This window comes from Carcharhinus amblyrhynchos, unplaced genomic scaffold, assembly GCF_965287045.1.
Source record: "Carcharhinus amblyrhynchos unplaced genomic scaffold, sCarAmb.v2.hapA scaffold_38, whole genome shotgun sequence".
Classification (NCBI taxonomy): Eukaryota; Metazoa; Chordata; class Chondrichthyes; order Carcharhiniformes; family Carcharhinidae; genus Carcharhinus; species Carcharhinus amblyrhynchos.
This window is the reverse complement of record NW_027649779.1, coordinates 1,835,564-1,858,239: the sequence shown is the minus strand read 5'-3', so window position 1 is coordinate 1,858,239 and position 22,676 is coordinate 1,835,564. Positions and strand designations below refer to the sequence as shown.

Sequence of the window (22,676 nt, the reverse complement as noted above, 5' to 3'; positions counted from 1 at the left end):
CCTATGAACGGGCAGGTAAGATTAACCCATGTCTCTTATCACAGGGAGGAATTCAACGGGAGGGAAGGGAACTGGCCACCAGTAGCCCAACGATCCCATACTTTCCACTCAATCATCAATAATACCATTCACAGCTGCACCTCCATCCAAATATTATGATCCATTTCCCTCAGGATTTTTTTTCCCAAGATTTAATATTTCCCTTGTTTTCTTCTCCTCATTTTGATATACGATTCGCTTCAATATACAACACAAATGGAATTACAAACCTGAGGCTAACCCTGGGAAACAAGTCACTGGACAGCACAAATCCCATGGTGCTCATTTCCAGATTCCCAACACTCAGCTTTTCAACAAAATGGAGGAATTTATCACTGAAAAGCTTTCGAAAGTTGGTGTGAATTTTGTTTGTGAATCACTCGGGTATTGTGTAAATGCTACTCGAAGGTTCAGTGAGCGGGATATAATCTATCTGCGTTTTGCTGAGCTTGTGTTCGGTGTGTGGGGAGGTTTGAACGGGGTTCGAACTTGTGTCCCGGGGATGGGCAGTAACCCGCTGATTGAAGCTGCAGTCGCCGCTTTCTGCTGGCGATTGGAGACTGCGGGATATAATCTTGCTGCTCAGAACATAAAAACATAAGACCATAAGAAATAGGAGCAGGAGTAGGCCATCTCGCCCTTCGAGCCTGCCCCGCCATTCAATAAAATCATGGCTGATCTGTCGTGGCTCAGTTCCACTTTCCCGCCCTCTCCCCATAACCCTTAATCCCCTCTCTTATCAAAAACCCATCAACCCGCGTCTTAAAAATATTTAGCGAGGTAGCCTCCACCACTTCAACGGGCAGAGAATTCCAGAGATTCACCACCCTTTGAGTGAAGAAGTTCCTCCTCAACTCCGTTCTAAATCGCCCCCCCCCCCTTTATCTTGAGGCTGTGCCCCCTAGTCCTACTGTCCTTTCTGAGCGGGAAGAGTCTCTCCACCTCTATCCTATCCATCCCATTCATCATCTTATATGTCTCAATGAGATCTCCCCTCATTCTTCTAAACTCTAACGAGTACAAGCCTAGTTTATTCAGCCTCTCCTCATAGCTCAACCCCCTCAACTCCGGCATCAGCCTAGTAAAACTCCTCTGCACTCCCTCCAAGGCCAAAATATCCTTGCGTAAGTGCGGCGACCAAAACTGCACACAGTACTCCAGCTGCGGCCTCACCAATGCCCTATACAGCTGCAGCAAGACCTCCCTACTTTTATATTCAATCCCCCTCGCGATGAAGGCCAGCATCCCATTCGCCTTCCTGACCACCTGCTGCACCTGCAAGCTGGGTTTTTGCGACTCATGCACAAGGACCCCGAGGTCCCTCTGCACCGTCGCCTGCTGCAGTTTTTCGCCACATAAGTAATAGTCCTTCCTACCATTATTCCTACCAACGTGGACCACCTCGCACTTGCCAACATTAAATTCCATTTGCCAGTTCCTGGCCCATTCGCCCAGCCTATCTAGATCCTTCTGCAGACTCTCCACACCCTCCGCGCAATTTGCCTTTCCACCAATCTTGGTGTCATCAGCAAATTTCGACACCATACACTCGGTTCCCTCCTCCAGATCATCTATATAAATGGTAAATAGCTGAGGCCCTAGCACCGACCCCTGGGGCACTCCACTAGTCACCAACCGCCAATCCGAATAGCACCCATTTCTCGCTGTCACACTCACTGTGGAGCCGAGGAAAAGAGAATCATTGATGGGTTTGTTTCCCGGTCTGAAATGCGGCCTCAAACAACGGTTATTAACGGAGGTGACGCTGCGGGAGCCTTTAATAACCTGGCAAAAATAATCACAGCGCAGTGCTCCAGTGGCGCAATCGGTTAGCGCGCGGTACTTATACAGCAGTACAGCCAGCGGGCTATGCCGAGGTTGTGAGTTCGAGCCACACCAAAAGCATCTGTTTTAGGTGAGCGGAACGTCCAGTGGTCTAATCCCACCAGCTCATCATCTGGGAATCACCAGAACGGTCGTGGAATTTGAATACAACAAATAAGAATGGAATAGAAATGCATTGATGAGCATGAAACTGCTGTCTATTGTTGGAAAAAAATCATGATTCACGAAATCATTCATTCGGGTGCAGAAAATTCGAATGGAGAGTGGGATAGTGACAGGTTAAAGCAGTGTGAATTGTCTCACGCCTGGCCAGTTTGTAGGATTTTGCAAGCCCAGGAAAAATGGTGGGGGTTAAAAGTCGTGTGACATGAACCCAAGATCACGATTGAGGCCATTCTCATGTATATGGAATTGGGTTATCAGTTTCTGATCAGAGATTCTGTGTTGTCGTGTGTCTTGAAGGCCGCCTTGGAGAATGCTTATCGGAAGTTTGGTGGTTAATGCCCTTGACTTCTTTAGTGTTCCCCACGGGAAGGGAATATTCTTGCCGGTGATTACTGAAGGATGATCCTGAAATGTGCAGCAGACAAAACTCATCTCCAGTCAGAAACACAATGAGCTGCAGTGAAGAGCCGGCTCTATTTAAACTGAATTAACCTCGTCTGGACCCCGGAAAGAACAATATGGTTTCCTGTTGAATTGGCTCAGGGTCTTCACTTGAGAAAGGACAGGATACAAGGCGAGACTGAGATTTGAGCGTTCTGCCGGGAAATAACTGATATTTATTGTCACGGATTGGAGGAGAGCAATAAATCTTCTTTTCCTGACCTGCAATCAAAACAGCAGTGAAAGCTTCAACCTCTCACCACCAGACCAACAGATTACAGCGGGTTTACAATTTGCTTTGTCCACGATCCTTTTGTTATTTTAATTTCCACGTCAGGCCACTTGAACCACAATCTGACACCTGCAAAATGGCACCTTCTTTTTCAACACCAGGGACATGATCTAGTCTGATATAAACAGAGATGTGGCCCGCTGGACTAAAACGTGAGGCAATGCAGAATAAAGCAATAACTGAGAGAGGATAATGTGTAAAATGAACTATGCTATGCTTTAGCGCAGTAATAAAGGACAGAACGTCTAACACAATAAAACTGACACCGTGCCGAGTATAATTTTGTCTGTTGCTGAACATTGTATAATATAAACTAAGAAAAAAATCAGGCCAAGCTCTTAGATTGATGTAAGATTTGACAGGGGCAAGTTCAGTAATAAATGAATGATGGAAGGGAACAATAATTGGAGACAGAGTATTATTCGGTATAAACAGAGAGGTGAACTGGTGCTGCAGTGAGTGAGATATTCGCGAGGTTCCTTTATACGTGGCAGGTTCCAGCAATGTAATAACTAACATAGAGCCTCGTGTAATGCAATCAGTAACATGTCCTGGTACAGTATCAGGAGACAAAGGTTTTAATGAAGTAACAACAGAGATATGGAGTATAATGTCATCAGCCAAGAATTAATTCCATGCTGTCATAACTGCCAGAATACCCTGTGTAACTTCAAATGAGACTTGGTGCAAGATAATAACAAGCGGGATTTTGCTGAGTGCAGAATCAACTGAGAATCACTGTCATATAATCAGAAATATGATTTTGTATCATATAATCTGTGTCCAGTTCAGGATGGACAAAGGTTAGATCTATTGCAGCAATAACTGAGACGATCTCTGTTTCGTGTTCGTTCCAAAAATCACTGCTTCACTGCCATCTCGTGGATCTCCTTTGCTACTGCAGATGTTGTGAAGCGCTCGTTTCAGTTGCTGTTTCTTATTCTTTCATTGGCTGTATAGCCTGCTGCAGTAATTTCTGTTTAAGGCCTTAGATTGATATAACCTTCGACAGGGACAAGTACAGCAATAATTGAAACATGAAATAGGTCAATAATTAGAGTCAGGATATTATTCGGTCTAAACAGGGAGGTGGACTGGTGCAGCAGTGAGTGAGATATTGTCAATCTTTCATCATACGTGTCAGGTTGCAATGTAATAACAGAGATGGAGCCGCGTGTAATGCGTGTTCTGGTGCAGTATCAGGAGAGAGAGGGTCTAGTGGAGTCACAACAGAGATATGAAATATTGTGGCATTAGCCGACAATTAATTCTGTGCTGTAATAACTGGCAGAATGAACGGTATAATCTCAAATGAGGCTTGGTGTAGTATAGTAACAACTGGGATTTTGCTGAATGTATTTTCACTGCCATATAAAAGCGGACCTGACATCTGCACTGAAATGTGATGAGGTTGGAAAAACTCAGGATGTTACATGGCATGTGTGCAGAAGGAAACAAAGATAAACCTTCACCTCCATCACCTTTCATTAACATTGGGAATGTTTAGAAATAGAGGAAGTTTTTTTTAAAGAAGTGAAATCCAACAAGGAGGATACATAACAACATCTGGTAGGATGGAAATTGCGATGGGTATTTGGTCTGTTACAGCTTGTGTGAAATGAGGTTTGAAGACAGTGCGAGACAAAATGCAGTGCCAATTAGTTGATAGCACAGAAAACCAGCAAGGGAATCCTGCCGAAACCCGGGATTGAACCAGGGACCTTTAGATCTTCAGTCTAACACTGTCCCAACTGAGCTATTTCAGCTGTCCGGGAGGCTAAAAGCTTCCTTCTCCCAAATATCTAAGAGAACAATGATTTCTGCCCACTCGTTAATGCATCATTTTCATCTTTCTTCGAATAATCTCAATCAAATGTCCTCAGTGATAAAAGCAAATTACTGCAGATGGGAAAAGAGGAAATGCTGCAAAATCTCCCAATGTCTGACAGCCCCTGTAATGAATGAAAAGGGCGGACGTTTCGAGTCCAGATGACAATTTATCAAAGTTCATTGTACAATATTACTCACTATTCCCTTCAATATTTAGTATCAATGTATTATTTAACACATTTGTCTTCCTTATGAATTGAATATTTCTGAACTTGAACATCACTGAATTGAAAATATAACTGACCAACAGAACCAATCGAGTCACCGGGTAATACAGATCACAATTTTGAGATTGACTATCGTCAGCTTTTAAACAAAGCCAAATACATTTAAATGGAGGAAAATCAAGAATTATCTGTTCGTGACCCTTGAGCCTTTTTTATTATGGACGTGAAAAATTCAGGCGCATAAATTCCGAACTTTTACAGGAAAGTGCAGTAGATCCGCACTGAGTCTCGATTCCCTCGTCTGCCCCAATGCCTTTTCCAGTTTTTAGTGATGAGAAGCGATTTAAAAATATTCTTCTGTGAAATGTGCGCCATTTCCTCTAGTTCACTTACAGTATCGCTTGTATATGTCTGTTTGAGCGCACACTACTATCAGATATTTCAGATGGTGATTAACCATATTAGTCTGCACCTGTAAACCATTAAATTCTGTCTTAGACTGAATGGGATGGGAATAAATGCTCGGTGTCAAAATCTAACTTTCCTGTCAGTGCGTCAAAAATAAGTGCATATTATTTCACAGAAAACATTTGAGGGTAAAGTCAGAGCAATGATAACATGTCTTTTACATCGAGTTTCGGATAATGTTGAGCAACAAACTGAAATCAAGCAATTTTCCCTTACCCGACATGAGAAAGCTTAATGAATGTTTCTGCCCGGTTTTGAACCGGGGACCTTTCGCGTGTGAGGTGAACGTGATAACCACTACACTACAGAAACAGCTTGAAGCAGGCTGGAGCAAATCTGCCTGTCTGCAATGTTCAACTGCGCTGTGTTGCTGCAGGTTCCGATGGTTAGACTGAGAGCCCATGTCACTGAATTCAGGAAGATAACCGTTACTTTCAATCTGATTGTACAACTTATCCCCAACATCAACATTTAAAAGTACTCGTCTCGCAAATATCTAAGGGAGCAATGATTTCTACCCATTTATTATTTCATCATTCTCACCTTCCTTCGAATAATCTCAATCAATTATACTCAGTAATAAAAGCAAATTACTGCGGATGCTGGAATCGGAAAAGAAAATGGAAAATTCTGGCAATTCTCACAAGGACTGTGAAGAAAGCAGAGCTCTGACAAGCTGATGTTGTTCAGTAGATTTACTGCAGTAAGGTTTATGTCAGTTCAATACAAACATTCCAATTTGAATGTGGTCAGTTACAGTGAAATTTAATGCAGTGGAAGGTAGCCTACTTATTTTACAGGAGGAACCAGCAACGGCTTTATAAATATGAACTGTGCAACGGGACTGAAATTTCTCCCTGCTGTTGACATGGTACAAATATTTACCGGCCATTTTCAACTTCCTGCCATGTGTTGGGTTCCGTGGTGTAATGGTGAGCACTGTAAAACTGTGAATCTAGTGATCCCAGTTCAAATCTCGGCGGATCCTTGCTTTAATTTGCAAACGCAGATTGCCTGAACAGCGTTTAGTTTAAATTTCTCACCAAGTGCTAATCCAGAGAATTACTTAGCCAGTTCAGCTGTTGTTAGAATTCGATTTGTTGAGCCTTTAGCGCCAGATGCCTGAAACATCTGTGTTTTTCATCTTTCCGCCGTTCTTTCCCTTCTTTGTTGAAAGAAAGAATCAGTTGGTGTCACACAATAACCATTCTACTGGAGTCCGGCAATTACTGAGCAAGTGTGTGTGTGTGTGTGTGTGTCTGTGTGTGAGAGAGAGATAGAGTTTGTGGGGTGGGGGGGGGATGATTGTTGTCCTTCAGAGTGCTGTTGATTCCATGGGTGACGTTTCGCACTTGAGCAATTGTCCCCTGGGGCTGATGCAATGACGCCAGGAGAGTCATTCACTGCATCGTCTGCAATGTGATTGTGGTGGAATTTGCTGAAACTTCCTCAGCGTTTAGATTCCCGCTTTCTGAGAATTTAAACTTAAATTCCCTTCAGAAAACCCGTAATACGTTTTGCAAAATCAAACAATCTTTCACCAAGTTCTGAACTCCGAGTACTGTATTTGGAGTCCGGAGAGCTCGCCATCACACCATACAAACAGGAACAGAACCGCCAGATGCAAATGGTCACTAAAAACACGTGATTTTTTTTTCATTCAATGTGGCAGCAACAACAAGTCGGTCAAATGCTTTGAGTGATCATTTGCAGACACCTCGTTATTTTTAAACTCCAGTCTGCCGGCAAAGAAGACCAACATGTAATTTCCCTTCCAATTATCTGCTGCACCTACATGCTAAGTTTAAGCGTTCCTTGTACAAACGCATCTATTATATTCTTAATATCAACATTTATATTTTTCAGCTTGTCAAATATGTTCTGGTCTTTCTATTTTTTTCACGAAGAAGAAAATCTTTTTGTTTTCCAAAGTTGCAGCTGACCTGCCCCTCCACTCACAAGAACTCCACTCTATCTACCTTTTCCCTACAGCTTCTAGTAGCTAAACTTCAGGTGGAGGCTCCAGCGAGACATTGAACTCACGACCCCTGCTTTTACAACACCACGGCTCTAACCACTGAGCTATGGAGCCAAACGCTAACCGCTCTTTGCGGTACGAGTAGCATTATCAGTGGATTGAGGAGCAGGATGGGGCTTGTGGTGGGGGATTTTTGATGAATGGGGAAATGTCTGAGGTGGAGAACAGAAAGTTAAAAGACGCAACTTGACAGTGACGTGATTTGACATGTGTGTTGTGTGTGTATCTGACATGTATGTTGTGTATCTGACATGTATGTTCTTCAGAGTTTATCGTTAGTGTTACATCTCCGACTTTTCCAGCTCCGATGCCAGTTCATCCAGCTGGAAGATTTAGATGCTGTTCCCTTCACAGACGCTGTGAGGCGTGTTTTCATTAAATGAAGAATTGAACAAAAAATGATTCACTCCGTGACTGGGAATCGAAACCCCGTCACGGCGCCGATCCTGCTCACTGGACCTTCAGTGATGCTGATGTGAGAGATTTGTAATGAATTGATCATCTCTGCACCCATTGCTTTATTCCCAATAATTTCCAACAAAAATAAGTCACGATGAGAAATGACGGGAAGCGAATATGACGGGATTTGAACCTCAGTTAGAAAGTCCCAACCCATCCTCTGGGCAGGGATTGCAGTCTTAATGTTGGCAATTCTGTAGCTTATATCGACAAACAGCCATTCAACCTGACTTCTCGATCGGAGTAATTCCGTTTGATAAAGTGTCACCTGGACTCGAAACATCCGCCCTTTTCACTCCTTACAGGTGCTGTCAGACATTGGGAGATTTTGGAACATTTCCTCTTTTCCCATCCGCAGTAATTTGTTTTTATCACTGAGTACAATTGATTGGGATTATTCGAAGAAAGTTGAAAATGATGCATTAATGAATGGGCAGAAATCATTGCTCCCTTAGATATTTGCCAGATGAACGCTTTTAAATGTTGATGTTGGGGATAAGTTGTACAATCAGATTGAAAGTAACGGTTATCTTCCTGAATTCAGTGACATGGGATCTCAGTCTGACTATCGGAACCTGCAGCAACACAACGTAGTTGAACATTGCAGACAAGCAGATTCGCTATAAGGCATTCCCAGCTGTTTCTGTAGTGTAGTGGTTATCACGTTCGCCTAACACGCGAAAGGTCCCCGGTTCGAAACCGGGCAGAAACATTTATTAACCTTTCTCGTGTGGTGGAAGAGAAAACTGTTTGATTTCAGTTTGTTGCTCAACATGAACCGAACTTCGATGTTAAACACGTTATCGTTGATCTGATATCACCCTCAAATACTTTCTGTGAAATTATAAACACGTTATTTTGACGAAAACTCAGGGAAGTCGATTTTGACACCGAGGATTTATCCGCATCTTGTTCAGTCTACAACAGATTTAATGGGTTTATAGATGCCGACGAATATGGTTAATCACCATCTGAAATATCTGATAGTAGTGTGTGCTCAAAAAGACAGATACAAGTGATATTGTAAGTGAACGAGAGGAAATGGCACACATTTCACAGAAGAATATATTTTTAAATCGTTTTTCATCACTAAGAAACAGGAAAAACCAATCAGACAGATGAGGGAATCGAGACTCAGTGCGGGTCTACTGGACTTTCCTGTAACGGGCCGGATTTATGTGCCTGAATGTTTCAATCCCATAATAAAAATGGTGATCAGTTCCCTTTGCCTCCCGTTGAATTCCTCCCTGTGGGAAGAGACGTGGATTTATTTTACCTTCCCGTTCATAGGAGAAAGGGAATAACCAACACACTACAGCTATGCTGCGGGATCAATGGAACTAAAGAGACTTGTACAGAGTTGTAAACAGTGCTGTCATGCTGCAGTTGTGGAATAGGTTTTCAGGAATTGAATTGTGGTCAGTGACAAACTAGTTTAGAAAATACTTATTCGCGACTGTCTTAGTCTCTGTGGCGCAATTGGTCAGCGCGTTCGCCTATTAACTGAAAGGTTGGTGATTCGAGACCACCCAGGGATGGAATTTTACTAATTTCTCACCATCAGCATTCACAGTAAACAGTTGCCTGTTGGCAAAGGGTCCGTGGGTGCCAATAAAAAAATAGCTGTCAATTGTTCCCGGCTGTACTGTTATCTGGTGTTACCAACATTATTTAATGACCATTGATTTCTAAGACAACACATATAATATTATATATTCTATTACACCACTAAACATAAAAAAATACAGTCGGAACATAAATTTGTGGCTGAGCATTTCTTCCAATTCCATATTCCTGTTTCCATTCATTCCTGGATAGATCATAAATCTGTCTAACCCAAACTGAAATGTGTTCAATGATGGAACATCGGAACCCTCTGGAGTAGAGAATTCCCAAGATTCACCATCCTTTGAGTGAAGCAATTTCTCCTCATCTCAGTCCTAAATCATCAGCATCTTATCCTGAGATTGTGCCCCCGTGTTTCAGATTCCCGGATCAGGAGAAATAATCTTTCAGTTTTTCAATGCTATCTATTGTTTCTCATTAAAGCTGTTGAGATTTTCCAGCATTTTCTGTTTTTGATTCAGATTCCAGCCTCCTCAGATTTTGTTTTCATTCTGTCTAAAATGCGGGGATCCAAACTGCACACACTGTTCCAAATGTGGTCTCAACAAAACCCTGAATTACTGGAGCAAAACTTCAATCACTTCAAAACTTAACTCCGTGCTCAAGGCTGGAAGGAGAGTGTGACAGTGGATAATTGGATAATTCTCACTGTGTACATTCCTGTAATCAGTAACTGGATCAGGAAGATGAGATATCTGTGTTTCTTTGTACTGTCATCTGTAAACTCCATCTCCTCTCAATGCCGTGTGTCAGACACTCGCTTTCCCTGCTTTCCAGTTTGGTAAATGACTTGTGCCCGTTACCCCCCGTGATAAATTCCTGCCGTGTGTTACCTTCCAAGTTTCACAGGAGCCACAGTGATGAGGTTGGTGGGTTTTGGAAATTGAAAGTGTCACATGAGCAGTTTGCGGGACTATTTCACCTCACTGTCCATTTCCTGTTCCAGCTAACAGGAATCACTGCTTTCATTGGCTGAAACAGTCACTTGTGTGTGATCTAAACATGGCAATGTGAAGGATAAACTTGTATTTGGTGAATTCAAAAGTCTGAAGTAAAATAAATAGCAATTGGTTCATGCACAAGTTCATCTTTTAAAACAATTGCATCAGCTTCCCTGGTGGTCTAGTGGTTAGGATTCGGCGCTCTCACCGCCGCGGCCCGGGTTCGATTCCCGGTCAGGGAATGTAGATTCGTTGCTGTACAACAATCCTGCGTTACTTCCCGGTCTGTCGGAATCAGTACCAAGGATATTTTCTCTTTTACGTCTGAATTGGAAATGTCACATGAAAAGAACAAAAAATGAGAGAGCGATAGATTACAAAGCACTGATGATATAAAATGCTGATGTTAAAATTTGGCTGTTAATGGGAGAAAATTTTTTCCTTCTACTGACACAAATATCTCGCAGATCTGGGTCCAAATCTTGTGCTCAGTGACAAGAAAAGACTTCCATTGAATTAAGCAGGAACTCTCCTACCTCCAGTGAAGAAGAGGCAGTTTTCACTCAGAAGCAGTAACTGTGAGATTAAGTGGAGAGGGGGATAAGGACAGGTTAAAGCAGTGTGAATTCTCTCAAGCCTGGACACTTACGAGGATTTTGCAAGCCCATGCCAAAAGGTGGGGGGTTACAAGTCGTGTTTCATGAACGCAAAATGCCGGTTGAAGCCGTTCTCTGTATTTGGAATTTGTCTATCAGATCTGTTCAGCGATTCTGTGTCGTGGTGTGTCTTGAAGGCGGCCTTGGAGAAAGCTTACCCGAAGATCGGTGGTTGAATGCCCTTGACTGCTTAAGTGTTCCCCGACAGGAATGGAATAGCCTTGTCGGCTGTGAAGCGGTGTCCATTCATCTGTTGTCGTAGCGTCTGCATGGTCTAGGCGATATACCATGATACGGAATACCCTTTCATGCAGTGGATGAGGTAGACCCCGGTGGCTCAGTTACATGTGTATATGTCGCCTACCTGGTGGATTCTGTCCTCACGTTTGATGATGGCATCCATTTTGATGATCCAACACATCTTGCAGAAGTTGCCCTGGCGGTGGTGTGTGGTGTCATTGTCGCTGTTCTCCTGCAGGCTGGGTAGTTTTCTGTGAACAATGGATTGTTTGAGGTTGCCCTGTGTTTTGAAGGCAAGTAGGGGGGTGTGGGGATGGCTTTCACGAAATATTTGTCTTCATCGATTACATGTTGAAGGTTCCGAAGAAGATACCGTAGCTTCTCCACTCTGGGGAGGTACTGGAGAAGGAAGGGACTCTAACGTTGTCCCCTGTATGCATTCTGAGGAGGTCGGTGAGTTTTTCTTTTTGCAATGGCGCGTCGGAACTGTTGATCCATCAGTCAAGCACAATATCCCGTTCTTACAAGGGTGTTTGTCAAAATAAAAACGGGACCACACACCCCCCTGCCTTCAACTGCTTTCTGGCAGTGGTGGGATTCGAACCCACGCCTCAAGAGAGACTGGAGCCTAAATCCAGCGCCTTAGACCGCTCGGCCACACTACCACATGGGGAAATGTGATAATCCTGTCATTTCACTGCATTGATGCTGAAACATGTTAAAATCAGTGGAGTTGGGATGGGCGATGAAGAAATCGTCACCGAATCAGATGGCCCTGAAATGTGCAGCAAACAAAACTCATCTCCAGTCAGAAACACAATGAGCTGCAGTGAAGAGCCGGCTCCATTTAAACTGTCCTTAACCTCGTCTGCTCCTCAGATGGGAGAATATGGCTTCCTGTTGAATTTGCTGCGAGTCTTTACCTGAGAAAGGACAGGACACAAGGCGAGGCTGAGATTCGTGCCTGCTGCCGGGAAATAACTGATACTTATTGTCACGGATTGGAGGAGAGCAATAAATCTTCAGTTCCTGACTTGCAATCAAAACAGCAGTGAAAGTGGATTTGAAACTGATGTTTTCTCACGAAGATTTGAATCTCACCCACTGCTCTGCTCAGCATTCATTCCTTTAGGTGACTGCAGGATTAATTCTTCGTTCAATGCAATCATATCCTTTCAAATATTCCAGATTTTTTTTCCCTATTTCATTTCCAGATTCCTTCATTTATGTTCATCAGCGATAATTTACTAACCTCCAGCCAGAAATTGGACAAAACTGACCCCAGTTGGTGACATCCTTGATTTCTGAATGTTTGCATCTCCTCAAGCCTCTGTCCGCCTTTGTGTCTGTGTGTGTTGCTCTGTGCAGTGGGACAGAGCAACACACTGTGTACATTCCTGTAATCAGTACCTGGATCAGGAAGATGAGATATGTTTGTCTCTTTGTACTGTCATCTCTAAACTCCATCTCTGCTCCATGTTGTGTGTCATACATTCGCTTTCCCTGCTGTCCAAATAAAATTCGGGTTCACCAGCTGTCTGTGTGTGGATCAAGCAGGTAATTGACCCTGGGAGCTAAACAGCCAGAGGGAGCTGGAAGAGAGGCAGCGACAGAAACGGGAAGAGAAGGTAAATGACTTGTGCCCTCCGTGATGAATTCCTGCCGTGTGTTACCTTCCAAGTTTCACAGGAGCCACAGTGATGGGTTTGGTGGGTTTTGGAAATTGGAAGTATCACATGAGCAGTTTGCGGGACTATTTGACCTCACTGTCCATTTCCTGTTCCAGCTAACAGGAATCACTGCTTTCATTGCCTGAAACAGTCACTTGTGTGTGATATAAACATGGCAATGTGAAAGATAAACTTGTATTTGGCGAATAAAAAGTCCGAAATACAATAAAAAGCAGGTGATTCATGGATAAATGAACATTTTAAAGCATTTGCATTATCTTCCCTGGTGGTCTAGTGGTTAGGATTCGGTGCTTTCACCACCATGGTGTGGGTTCGATTCCCGGTCAGGGAATGTAGATTTATTGCTGTACAACAATCCTGCGTAACTTCCAGTTCTGTCGGAATCAGTATCAGGGAGATGTACAACAATCCTGTATGACTTACTGGTCTGCAACTGTCAGAATCAATATTCGGCAGATTCCCTTGTTTGCGTCTGAATTGGAAAAGTCACATGTAAAGAACCAAAAAGAAAATAAGAGAGCGATAGGCTAGAAAGTGCTGATGATACAAAATGCTGATACGGGTTAAAATCTGGCTGTTAGTGGGGGAAAATTTATGGTTTCGACCGACACAAATATCTCGCAGATCTGGATCCAAATCTCTGCTTCAATGACAAGAAAACTTTTAATTGAATGAAATAGTAAAGTCTCCCACCACCACTGAAGTGAAGGCAGTTTTCACTCAGAAACCAGTAACTGTGAGTTTACCAATGTGGGAAGGAGAAAAACTCCTTTTGAGCGGTGACATTGCGGGAGGAATGGAGAGCTGGAGATCACCCAGAAACGCAGCAAAGCTTCAAATCAATGGCGCCCAATGTTGGATGGTCCATTAACGGTGATAATTTAATGTTATTCAGCAGAATCACCACGGGATGGTTTATCACAGGTTGATGCTAAAACTTTGAATGGAGTGAACTGCAGTAACATTGAATGCAGTAGAAAGGGCAGCACGGTAGCACAGTGATTAGCACTGATGTCTCACAGCGCCAGGGACTCAGGTCCTCAGGTCACCGTCTGTGCGGAGTTTGCACGTTCTCCCCGTGCCTCCGTGGGTTTCCTCCGGGTGTTCCGGTTTCAAGGATGCGTATTTTAGTTTGATTGGCCATGACAAATTGGTCCTAGTGTCAGAGGGATTAGAAGGGTAAATATGTGGGTTTACGGGGAATAGGGCGTGGGTGGGATTGTTGTGGGTGCGGACTCGATGGGCCGAATGGCCTCCTTCTGGAGGAATCAAAAGAGGTAATGCAAATATACATTGTTTTGGATGAAACAGCAGGTCAACAAAATGTATTTTCACTGCCATGTAAAAGCGGACCTGACATCTGCACTGAAATGTGATGAGGTTGGAATAACTCAGGACGTTACATGGCATGTGTGCATCAGGAAACAAAGATAAACTTTCACCTCCATCACCTTTCATTAACATTGGGAATGTTCAGAAATAGAGGAAGTTTTTTAAAAAGCGAAATCCAACAAGGTGGAAATGTAACAACATCTGGCAGGGTGGAAATTGCGATGGGTATTTGGTCTGTTGCAGCTTGTGTGAACTGATGTTTGAAGACAGTGCGAGACAAAATGCAATGCAATTCGCAGAGAAAACCAGCAATGGGATCCTGCCGAAACCCGGGATTGATCCAGGGACCTTTAGATCTTCACTCTAACGCTCTCCCAACTGAGCTATTTCGGCGGGCTAGTAACGTAGAAGCTTCCGTCTCCCAAATATCTAAGAGAGCAATGATTTCTGCCCATTCGTTCATGCATCATTTTCAGGTGTTGATCTGATTTGCTTTAAACGTCATGAATTTTTTTTTTCTCGAACATATTATTACAAAACTTTAATGCAGTGGGAAACATCATTATTCATTTTGACAGGAGGAACCAGCAGAGGCAATGTAATATCAATTACTGTGGGCAAAAGATGGGCTTCTGGAGCCAGTCTAGTTGTTTCTCCAGTAAACCGGGTCTGCTTGCCCTGAGGTCATCACCGTGTTTCTGGAGTGTGGTGGTTATCACAAGGTCCGGGTTAATTCTGTAAATATCTGGTTAGAACGAGGAATGATGGGAAGTGTACAGCTTTAGTTAAAAAATGCAAGTCCATCATCTTAATTCTTGACCAGTTAATACAGTCTCACTGTTTGTAATCCTGTTATTATATCATGATGTGGAGATGCCAGTGTTGGATTGAAATGGGTACAGAAAGCCTTCTCACAACACCAGGTTAAAGTAAAACAGAACAATTTGAATTACGAGCTTTTGGAGCGCTGCTCCTTCATCAGAGTGTTTAACTCGGCACTCAGAAATTCACTGTGTGTGTGTGCTCTCGAAAGGGGCCACTTGCACACACTGCTTTACTCCAGCAAATTGTTCAGTTGGTAATGTTTCTGTTCGTTGTTCTTGACGAAAACGACACAGGACACATTCCTGCATCCAATCTGAGCTGTGAGCCCGAAACTCAAATCCACTGTGGCATTCGAACCCACGCCTGCCGAAGAGACTGGAGCCTTACTCCAGCGCCTTAGACCGCTCGGCCACGCTACCACGTGAAATGCTCTCACAATAATGTTATTTGATGATAATGTTACTGAAATTCATTGAAAGCAATGGAGCTGGGAAAGACCATCAGGAGGATTGAGCCTGCTCCTTCACTGATTCAGGTAAGTCTGAACTGAGTAACAAACAGAAATCACCTCACCTCAGAAACACAATGAGCTGCACACAGTAACATGCAGTGAAGGGCCGGCATAGTTTAAACTGTCCTTAAACATGTCTCTTCCCAATTTCCTGCCAGGAACGACAAGAGAACCTCCGGTTGAATTTGCTCAGAGTCTGCACTTCAGGACATGAGGCGAAATGATGCTTTATATGTTCATCCAGGTAACAACCCACATGTGTTTTCAGAGGTTCGATGGGATCAATAAATTTTCAATTTCAGATCAATGACCTGAACAGCAGGGAAAGAGTCAAACTCTAACCACCAGGCCAGCAGCTACGCTGCTTTTGTTACTTTAATTTTTACACCAGACCACTTTCATCACAAACAGCTTTCTCCCGCAAAATGGCAGCTTCTGATTCAACCATGATCTGTTCATCCAATAAAAACATTACATGAACACTGCAGTGCAATAACGACTTCCGCTTCTGACAGTTCGAAACTGAACAGAACTATTTCCAAATGCTTTTCAATGCAGAATGAGGGAAAAGGTTAATTATTCAGTGTGAATATAAACGATGAAATCTGACACATTTTACCTTGCAACAACATCTCAATCGTTAGTACTTTGCAGTCTATCACTCTCCTTCTCTTTCTGTATCTGTTCTTGAACTGTTGCACATGTAAAATTTCCAGCTCTGATGGAACTGGTCGCCGTACTACCGGAAGGATGTAGAGATCCTGAAGAGAGTGCAGAGGAGATTTACCAGGATGCTGCCTGGTATGGAAGGGCTGTCTTACGAGGAAAGATTGAACGAACTTGGGCTGTTTTCCCTTGAGAGACGTCGGCTGAGGGGGGATCGAATAGAGGTTTATAAGATTATGAAGGGGATAGATAGAGTAAATGGTGGTAAGCTTTTTCCGCTATTAGAAATGGATAGAACGAGGGGTCACAGGCTTAGGGTGAGGGGGGCTAGGTATAAGACAAATATTAGAGGGCAGTTTTTCACGCAAAGGGTAGTGGGGGTGTGGAATGCACTGCCGAGTAAGGTGGTGGAAGCAGGCACGCTAGGGTTGTTTAAGAGTCACTTAGACGGCCACATGAGCGGTCTACATATAGAGGGATATAGCAGGCCTTACTAAACATTGTAGGCTTGGGATTCCGTTTTTGCCACAGGGATGTTACAGACTTTGCCTGTTTAATAATGAATTTTTTGTCTCCACAGGCATTTAAGTCCACCTTGTTGACCAGCAAGGGGCATGCATGCGGCAGGTTGTAGTGGGCTGCTCTTGGATGTTGCTTCGGGAGTTGCCTATTGCTTCATGTCGTTAGTGTGCTTAAACTGGACCATCTCGAGGGCAACATGACAGCTCAGAGACTATCTCTGTTGCTGTGCGGACACATGGATTTGGGCCTGTGTCTGTGGGAGTTTGCGCGTTCTCCCCGTGGTTGCGTGGGTTTCCTCCGGGTGCTCCGGTTTCCTCCCACATCCCAAAGATGTGCTTTTAGGCTGATTGATTGGGTAACAAATTGTCCCTATATTGGACCTCCCTGATCCTCGCACATTAGGCGTAGACTAAAATCATGAATAGGTCACTGAGACAATGGGACGGCGGCGCGGGCTCGTTGGGCCGAAGGGCCTGTTTCCCGTGCTGTGTTGTTCTTTGTTCTTTGTTTGTTCTTTGAATCTTGCAAACTTCACTCAGGTGATTCTAGTAGACCTGCTTTCGATCGGAGAGTAAATCAGATTATTATTAATGGTTTGCTGAGACCAAATAATCTTATTTTCCTCAGCGGGAATTGAAACCAGGCATCAGTGGGGAAGTGCTGAACACAAACCACTGGACTACCAGGGAAACAAGTGAACAGTAGTTTCCAAACTGACTTAACACAAATCCCTTTGCTTCTTATTTTCATCTTAGATCATTTTTTTTCTCACTTCTGACACTTTCCACTTTCAAAATGTCCAGTTGAATGGAACATTATTGCCTCGTTCAGCCAATGACAACACGGATTGAGCTGGGCCATGGAATTGATAGTGAGGTGAAATGGTCTCATAAGCTGCTGAAGTTTAGAAGTGAGGGGGGGAATCTGATCGAGGTATATACAATTCTAAATGGATTGATAAATAAAGATAGACCCAAAGTTTATTTTTTTATGGGGCAATTTAAAACAAGAGGTCATATGGATAGTTTGAGGGTCGGTAGATTTAAAACTGAGATGAGGAGGGGCTATGGCCTGGGAACCTTAGTAGTTAGTAAAATTAATATTTCAAAGTTTCTGGCGAGAGACCACACTTTGCAACTTTATGAATGGGGACATTGAATGTTTAGACATAAAAACGAGCGGCACGGTAGCACGACGTTTAGTACTGCTGCTTCACAGCTTCCAGAGTCCTGGAGTTCGATGCCCAGCTCTGGTCACTGTCTGTATGGAGTTTGCACATTCTCCTCGTGTCTGTGTGGGGATACTCCAGTTTCTTCTCACAGATAGGCGGGTTCTTGGTGTATCTGTATCTATATGTGTATGCCTCTCTGTAGCCTCCAACACCTGTGTGTGTGTCCCTGTAAATCTCTGATTCTTTGTGCCTTTTTTAAGACTAAACCGTGAAAATGTCTGACAAACGAATTAAAGAGAGCAGAAATGTTTACCCACTAAGATTCTGAATGTGATTACCGTCTGATAACTGCATCGAATATACAATTTGAAGTCTCAAGTAATCGCAACTTCAATCTCCGGACATTATCTCCCAATGGGAAATGAAGAACACGGTTTATCTGCGGTGTCTGGTTATAAAAAGGGGGAATACGCCAGCCGAGATCCTTCTACAAGCTCCAATCTCGGACAATATCATTCAATATTCATATTTCAGTAACCGGTTCGCAGACTCACAAACACAAGCGCCTGCAGTCTCTGTGGTCCGCCAACAGTTGGAGGTGTTGTATCACTTTAATCGCAAGGTTAGTGCAGCAGGTTTGAGGAGATATTTGAAGAAATTGATTTCACTGTTTCCATGGAAAGGGGACAATCAGTAAAGCAATGGTATTAATATCTCTGTCAGTAAGATTCACAGGGAAATCTGGCCGAAGGATAGTGAATTTAATACTTGCAATCATATTTACCTTCCGGCGAGTGAACATGTCGATTACCAGCTAATTATTGTATAACCTTACCTTTTAGTGATTTAAAGATTTGTCTATTTTCTCATCCAGACATTATCAAATAATCTTTCATTATAATTGGACACATGTCTCTTTTTCGCCGGATTTTCCATTCCTCGGTGCTCATTTTTTTTCCTTAGCCCGTTTAGAAATCCAGCCGAACCCTGCCTCTATGTTATGTTCTGTGTATATTTAAAATGTAGTTGCTTGTTATAATTTTTGACTTCAGCACAATTCGAGCCCTAACTCACTCAGATCTATAACAAACACAGCAAATTGCATGAACGCCTCAAAATGACTAACTGTGCACTGATTTGAGTTATTAGCTCATTATACCAATCTCACTGTCGAATGCTGACATGGGATTTTATTAAGTGTAATCGCAGACAATCCAATTTTCTATCCGAGTGCAATCAGACTCTGAATGTAACTCAATGGGAGTTTGGGGCTAGTATTTCATGGACATTATCATCTCAGCATCCATCATAATCTCCCATGCCCTCCGCACTCCCAACTCCCTCCACGCCCCCAACGCCTCCCTCCCCCCCACCTCCACCCCTCGACAAACGCCTTGGCTTGGGAGAGTTTTTCGTATCATTTGGCTGGTGTTGGGTTCTGGGGGATCCAATGAATCTTCATTGTCTGTAGGTTAGGGAGAGATTAGTCTCTGTCTACGAGGCTGTTGGCTTCTTAACTGGTGGGCTATTTCCTTTGTTTTGTCCTGAACCTTTTTCTCTCCCCTTTCTTGAGGTCCATATTCTTGCTTTTGTTTTGTATTGGCTTTATTGTCACCGAGGGTTAGGGTTAATGTTAAGGTTAGAGTTAGATAGTTAGTTAGGGTTGTGGTTAGTTTTAGTGTTAAGGGTAGGGTTAGAGTTATGGTTACAATGTGTAAATTTCATGCAGACAGTGACCTTAGGCCGGAATTGGACCCAAGTCCCTGGTTCCGCATACATGAGAACAGCCTAAACTGGGAGTTTGGGTTCATGTCACGCTTTCTATAACCCCCATTACTTGCCTGGGCTTGCAAAATCTCACTAACTGTCCCGTCTGGAGACAATACACATCTCTTTAACCTGTGCTTAACCCTCTCTCCACTCACATTGTCTGTACCTTTGAGATTGGATTACTTGTAAAGACCTCCATTCAAACCATTATTTTGAAAATTGAGTTTGTGTCTTTATATGCCTTATTTGTGCACAGAACTCCCGCTTACCTGACGAAGGGGCAACGCTCGAAAGCTAGTGGCTTTTGGTACCGAATAAAACTGTTGGACTTTAACCTGGTGTTGTGAGACTACTTGCTATGAAGCAAAAGTGCTAACCATTGTGTCACGTTGCTTTTGTTGCAGTAATCTGTTTGTTCTCTTCAATTTAATTCATGCGAAAGATCAAGAAATCTAATTATATCCCTAGAGTCTGACATCTGGTATAAATATGGCAATTCATCAATGTAGTGCAGACTGCAATCAGCGCTTCTGGAAGAAATGCATGGAATACCAAAAGGCCTGGTGTTTGCCATTTATTATCCAGTCATAGCAGCTATCGGAGTTTCAGGTAAGATATCTGAGTTATTTAATAGCTGCCAAAAACATATTGATTGGTTGCATCAATTCCCTCAATTTTTGTTACTTATCCCCAACTCACAACAACCTATGCCTGCTTCTAGTGCCAAGCACTCATTGGCTCAGCCCGGGAGTTCTATTTCACATTTACAACTTGTGCTGTGCCAGGACCCAGCATCGTTTCGAATTGTTCTGTTTTCTGCAATGAGTCAAGCAACATAACTGGTCAAATCTCTCGTATTTAGAGTATTGTTTTATATATCACCGGATATTTCAGATGATTATCAGGGATACAATTCAGTCTTAGCGCTGCTTCCCAAATCTCCTCCACAAGTTCAGACAACTGCTAATAATTGTCAATTTATTTGCCTTCGTTTGAAGGTGTATTCGTGAAAATTCACTGCAGAATTTTCCAAAAGTAAATCGTTTTGCTGTCATTCATGTGTCATATTTAATACCCATTGCTGTATAATCCTTGACCTTACTAACTTCCACACTTGATGATAGCTATTGTCCAATTTACCTGCTCCATTTTTTAAAATTACTTATTTTCATGTCATTGTATTGTGCATTTAATGCTTCAGTGCTGGTTTTGATGTGTTTTCCATTTCGCATTATGCCTTTGTCCGGTCTCACTAAAGATACAGTCAATTTTGTTAACATTCCTTATTATTAATAAAAAATATTATTATTAAGCAGAAACAATTGTATCTGAGGTGCACATATCACGCAGAACACAATGTCATTAATTGTTTTTTATTTGCGATGAACTTTCCATTTCTCACGCTTTCATGCACAAATTCTCACAATCTCTTTCCCTCTATTGCAGCTAACACAGCAGTGATTATGATCCTCGCGAGAAGAAGTTGTGGTCTCTCCAGATGTATCACGTATTACCTGGTGTCCATGGCGGTGGCGGATCTCCTGCTCATAATATCGGCTGTAGTATTGAACCGGATTGCTGGAATATTTTTTCCATCCAGTTTCTTGTCTGTCACACCAGTTTGCAGTTTCCGGACAGCCCTCAATTCTGCCGCCATGGACAGTTCTGTCTGGTTAACCGTCGCTTTCACGTTTGATAGATTTGTGGCTATTTGTTGCCAGAAACTCAAAGTGAAATATTGTAATGAAAATGTGGCGACTTTGGTCATTGGAATCGTGTCCACACTGACCTGTGTAAAAAATGTCTTTGTGTACTTTATTTATGAGCCCATGTACATCATTAACAATGTATCCTGGCTCTGCAACGTAAAGCTAATATTTTACACATCCCCTTTCTGGGCTGCTTATGACTGGATGCGTTGCATTGTAACCCCTATCCTCCCATTCATTTTGATTTTGCTGCTGAATGCTCTTACGGTAAGACACATTCTAGTGGCCAATAGAGCCCGCAGGAGACTCCGGGCCCAGGGCAATGGAAAGATTCAGAGTGACCCAGAGGTGGACAAGCGGAAAAAGTCTATTGTTTTACTCTTCACAATTTCGGGAAATTTCATCTTGTTATATTTGTTATTTTTTATAACTATCATCAATGTCCGAATTGCAAAAGTTACTTATTTCTCAGGTTCTAGTTTCAGTGATACATTTAATCTTGAGGAAAATGGATATATGCTTCTGTTTTTGTGTTCCTGCATTAACCCATTGATTTATGCTGGGACTCAGAGTAAAATCAGAGCCGAGTTGAAGAATTTGGTGACATACCCACTAAAACAATTCGGCATCTTTTTGCAAAATTTTACACGTAGGATGAACAAATGTTAATGCCATTTATTCTCAGTCAGTGAAGTGTTCCTTTCCGTCCGTTCATTCCTCCGCCCGTCCTTCTCTCTCTCTCCACCCAACCATCCCTCCATCTGTTGGTCGTCCACCAGTTCATCCATCCATTTGTCCTTTCATCCGTCCATCCACCCATCCAACCATTCCCCATCCGTCCGCCCATCCATCCAACCATTCCCCATCCGTCCATCCATCCATCCAACCAACTATCTATTCATTTCTCTCTCTCTGACCTCTGTCTCGACCTTTCTATCTATCAACTTGTCTTGCCAAATTTCACCATTATCGACTGAGGGTGTACAACCTTTTAACAGGAGAGGAAGCCTTCAAAAACAGCGCAGTGTTTCGGGTAGTGGTGTGACGTGCTTCTGGCTGTGGAGCATTTGGGGCGAATTAAGACTTCCTGTTCTGTGCTTGCGAGGGAAGTATCACTTTGGCCAGAGTGTACTGCAGTGATGGATGTTTTACACACCTTAATTCAATTTAGGAGTAGGTTCTGGTAGATTTGTGCTCTGATGATCCACTGGA

The 22,676-nt window shown here is 42.9% G+C and overlaps 6 non-coding genes across 6 annotated transcripts; 2 read left to right on the top strand and 4 right to left on the bottom strand.

Moving 5' to 3' along the window:
- Window positions 1-4,475: 4,475 nt before the first annotated feature.
- Window positions 4,476-4,548, bottom strand: trnaf-gaa (transfer RNA phenylalanine (anticodon GAA)). The gene has a single exon. It is a non-coding gene; the product is annotated as a tRNA-Phe (tRNA).
- Window positions 4,549-5,546: 998 nt separating this feature from the next.
- trnav-cac (transfer RNA valine (anticodon CAC)) lies at window positions 5,547-5,619 on the bottom strand. The gene has a single exon. It is a non-coding gene; the product is annotated as a tRNA-Val (tRNA).
- A 2,824-nt stretch (window positions 5,620-8,443) lies between these two features.
- Window positions 8,444-8,516, top strand: trnav-aac (transfer RNA valine (anticodon AAC)). Its single transcript has one exon. It is a non-coding gene; the product is annotated as a tRNA-Val (tRNA).
- A 2,025-nt stretch (window positions 8,517-10,541) lies between these two features.
- On the top strand, window positions 10,542-10,613 carry trnae-cuc (transfer RNA glutamic acid (anticodon CUC)). Its single transcript has one exon. It is a non-coding gene; the product is annotated as a tRNA-Glu (tRNA).
- Window positions 10,614-11,850: 1,237 nt separating this feature from the next.
- trnal-uag (transfer RNA leucine (anticodon UAG)) lies at window positions 11,851-11,932 on the bottom strand. The gene has a single exon. It is a non-coding gene; the product is annotated as a tRNA-Leu (tRNA).
- A 2,678-nt stretch (window positions 11,933-14,610) lies between these two features.
- On the bottom strand, window positions 14,611-14,683 carry trnaf-gaa (transfer RNA phenylalanine (anticodon GAA)). Its single transcript has one exon. It is a non-coding gene; the product is annotated as a tRNA-Phe (tRNA).
- Between the last annotated feature and the right edge of the window lie 7,993 nt (window positions 14,684-22,676).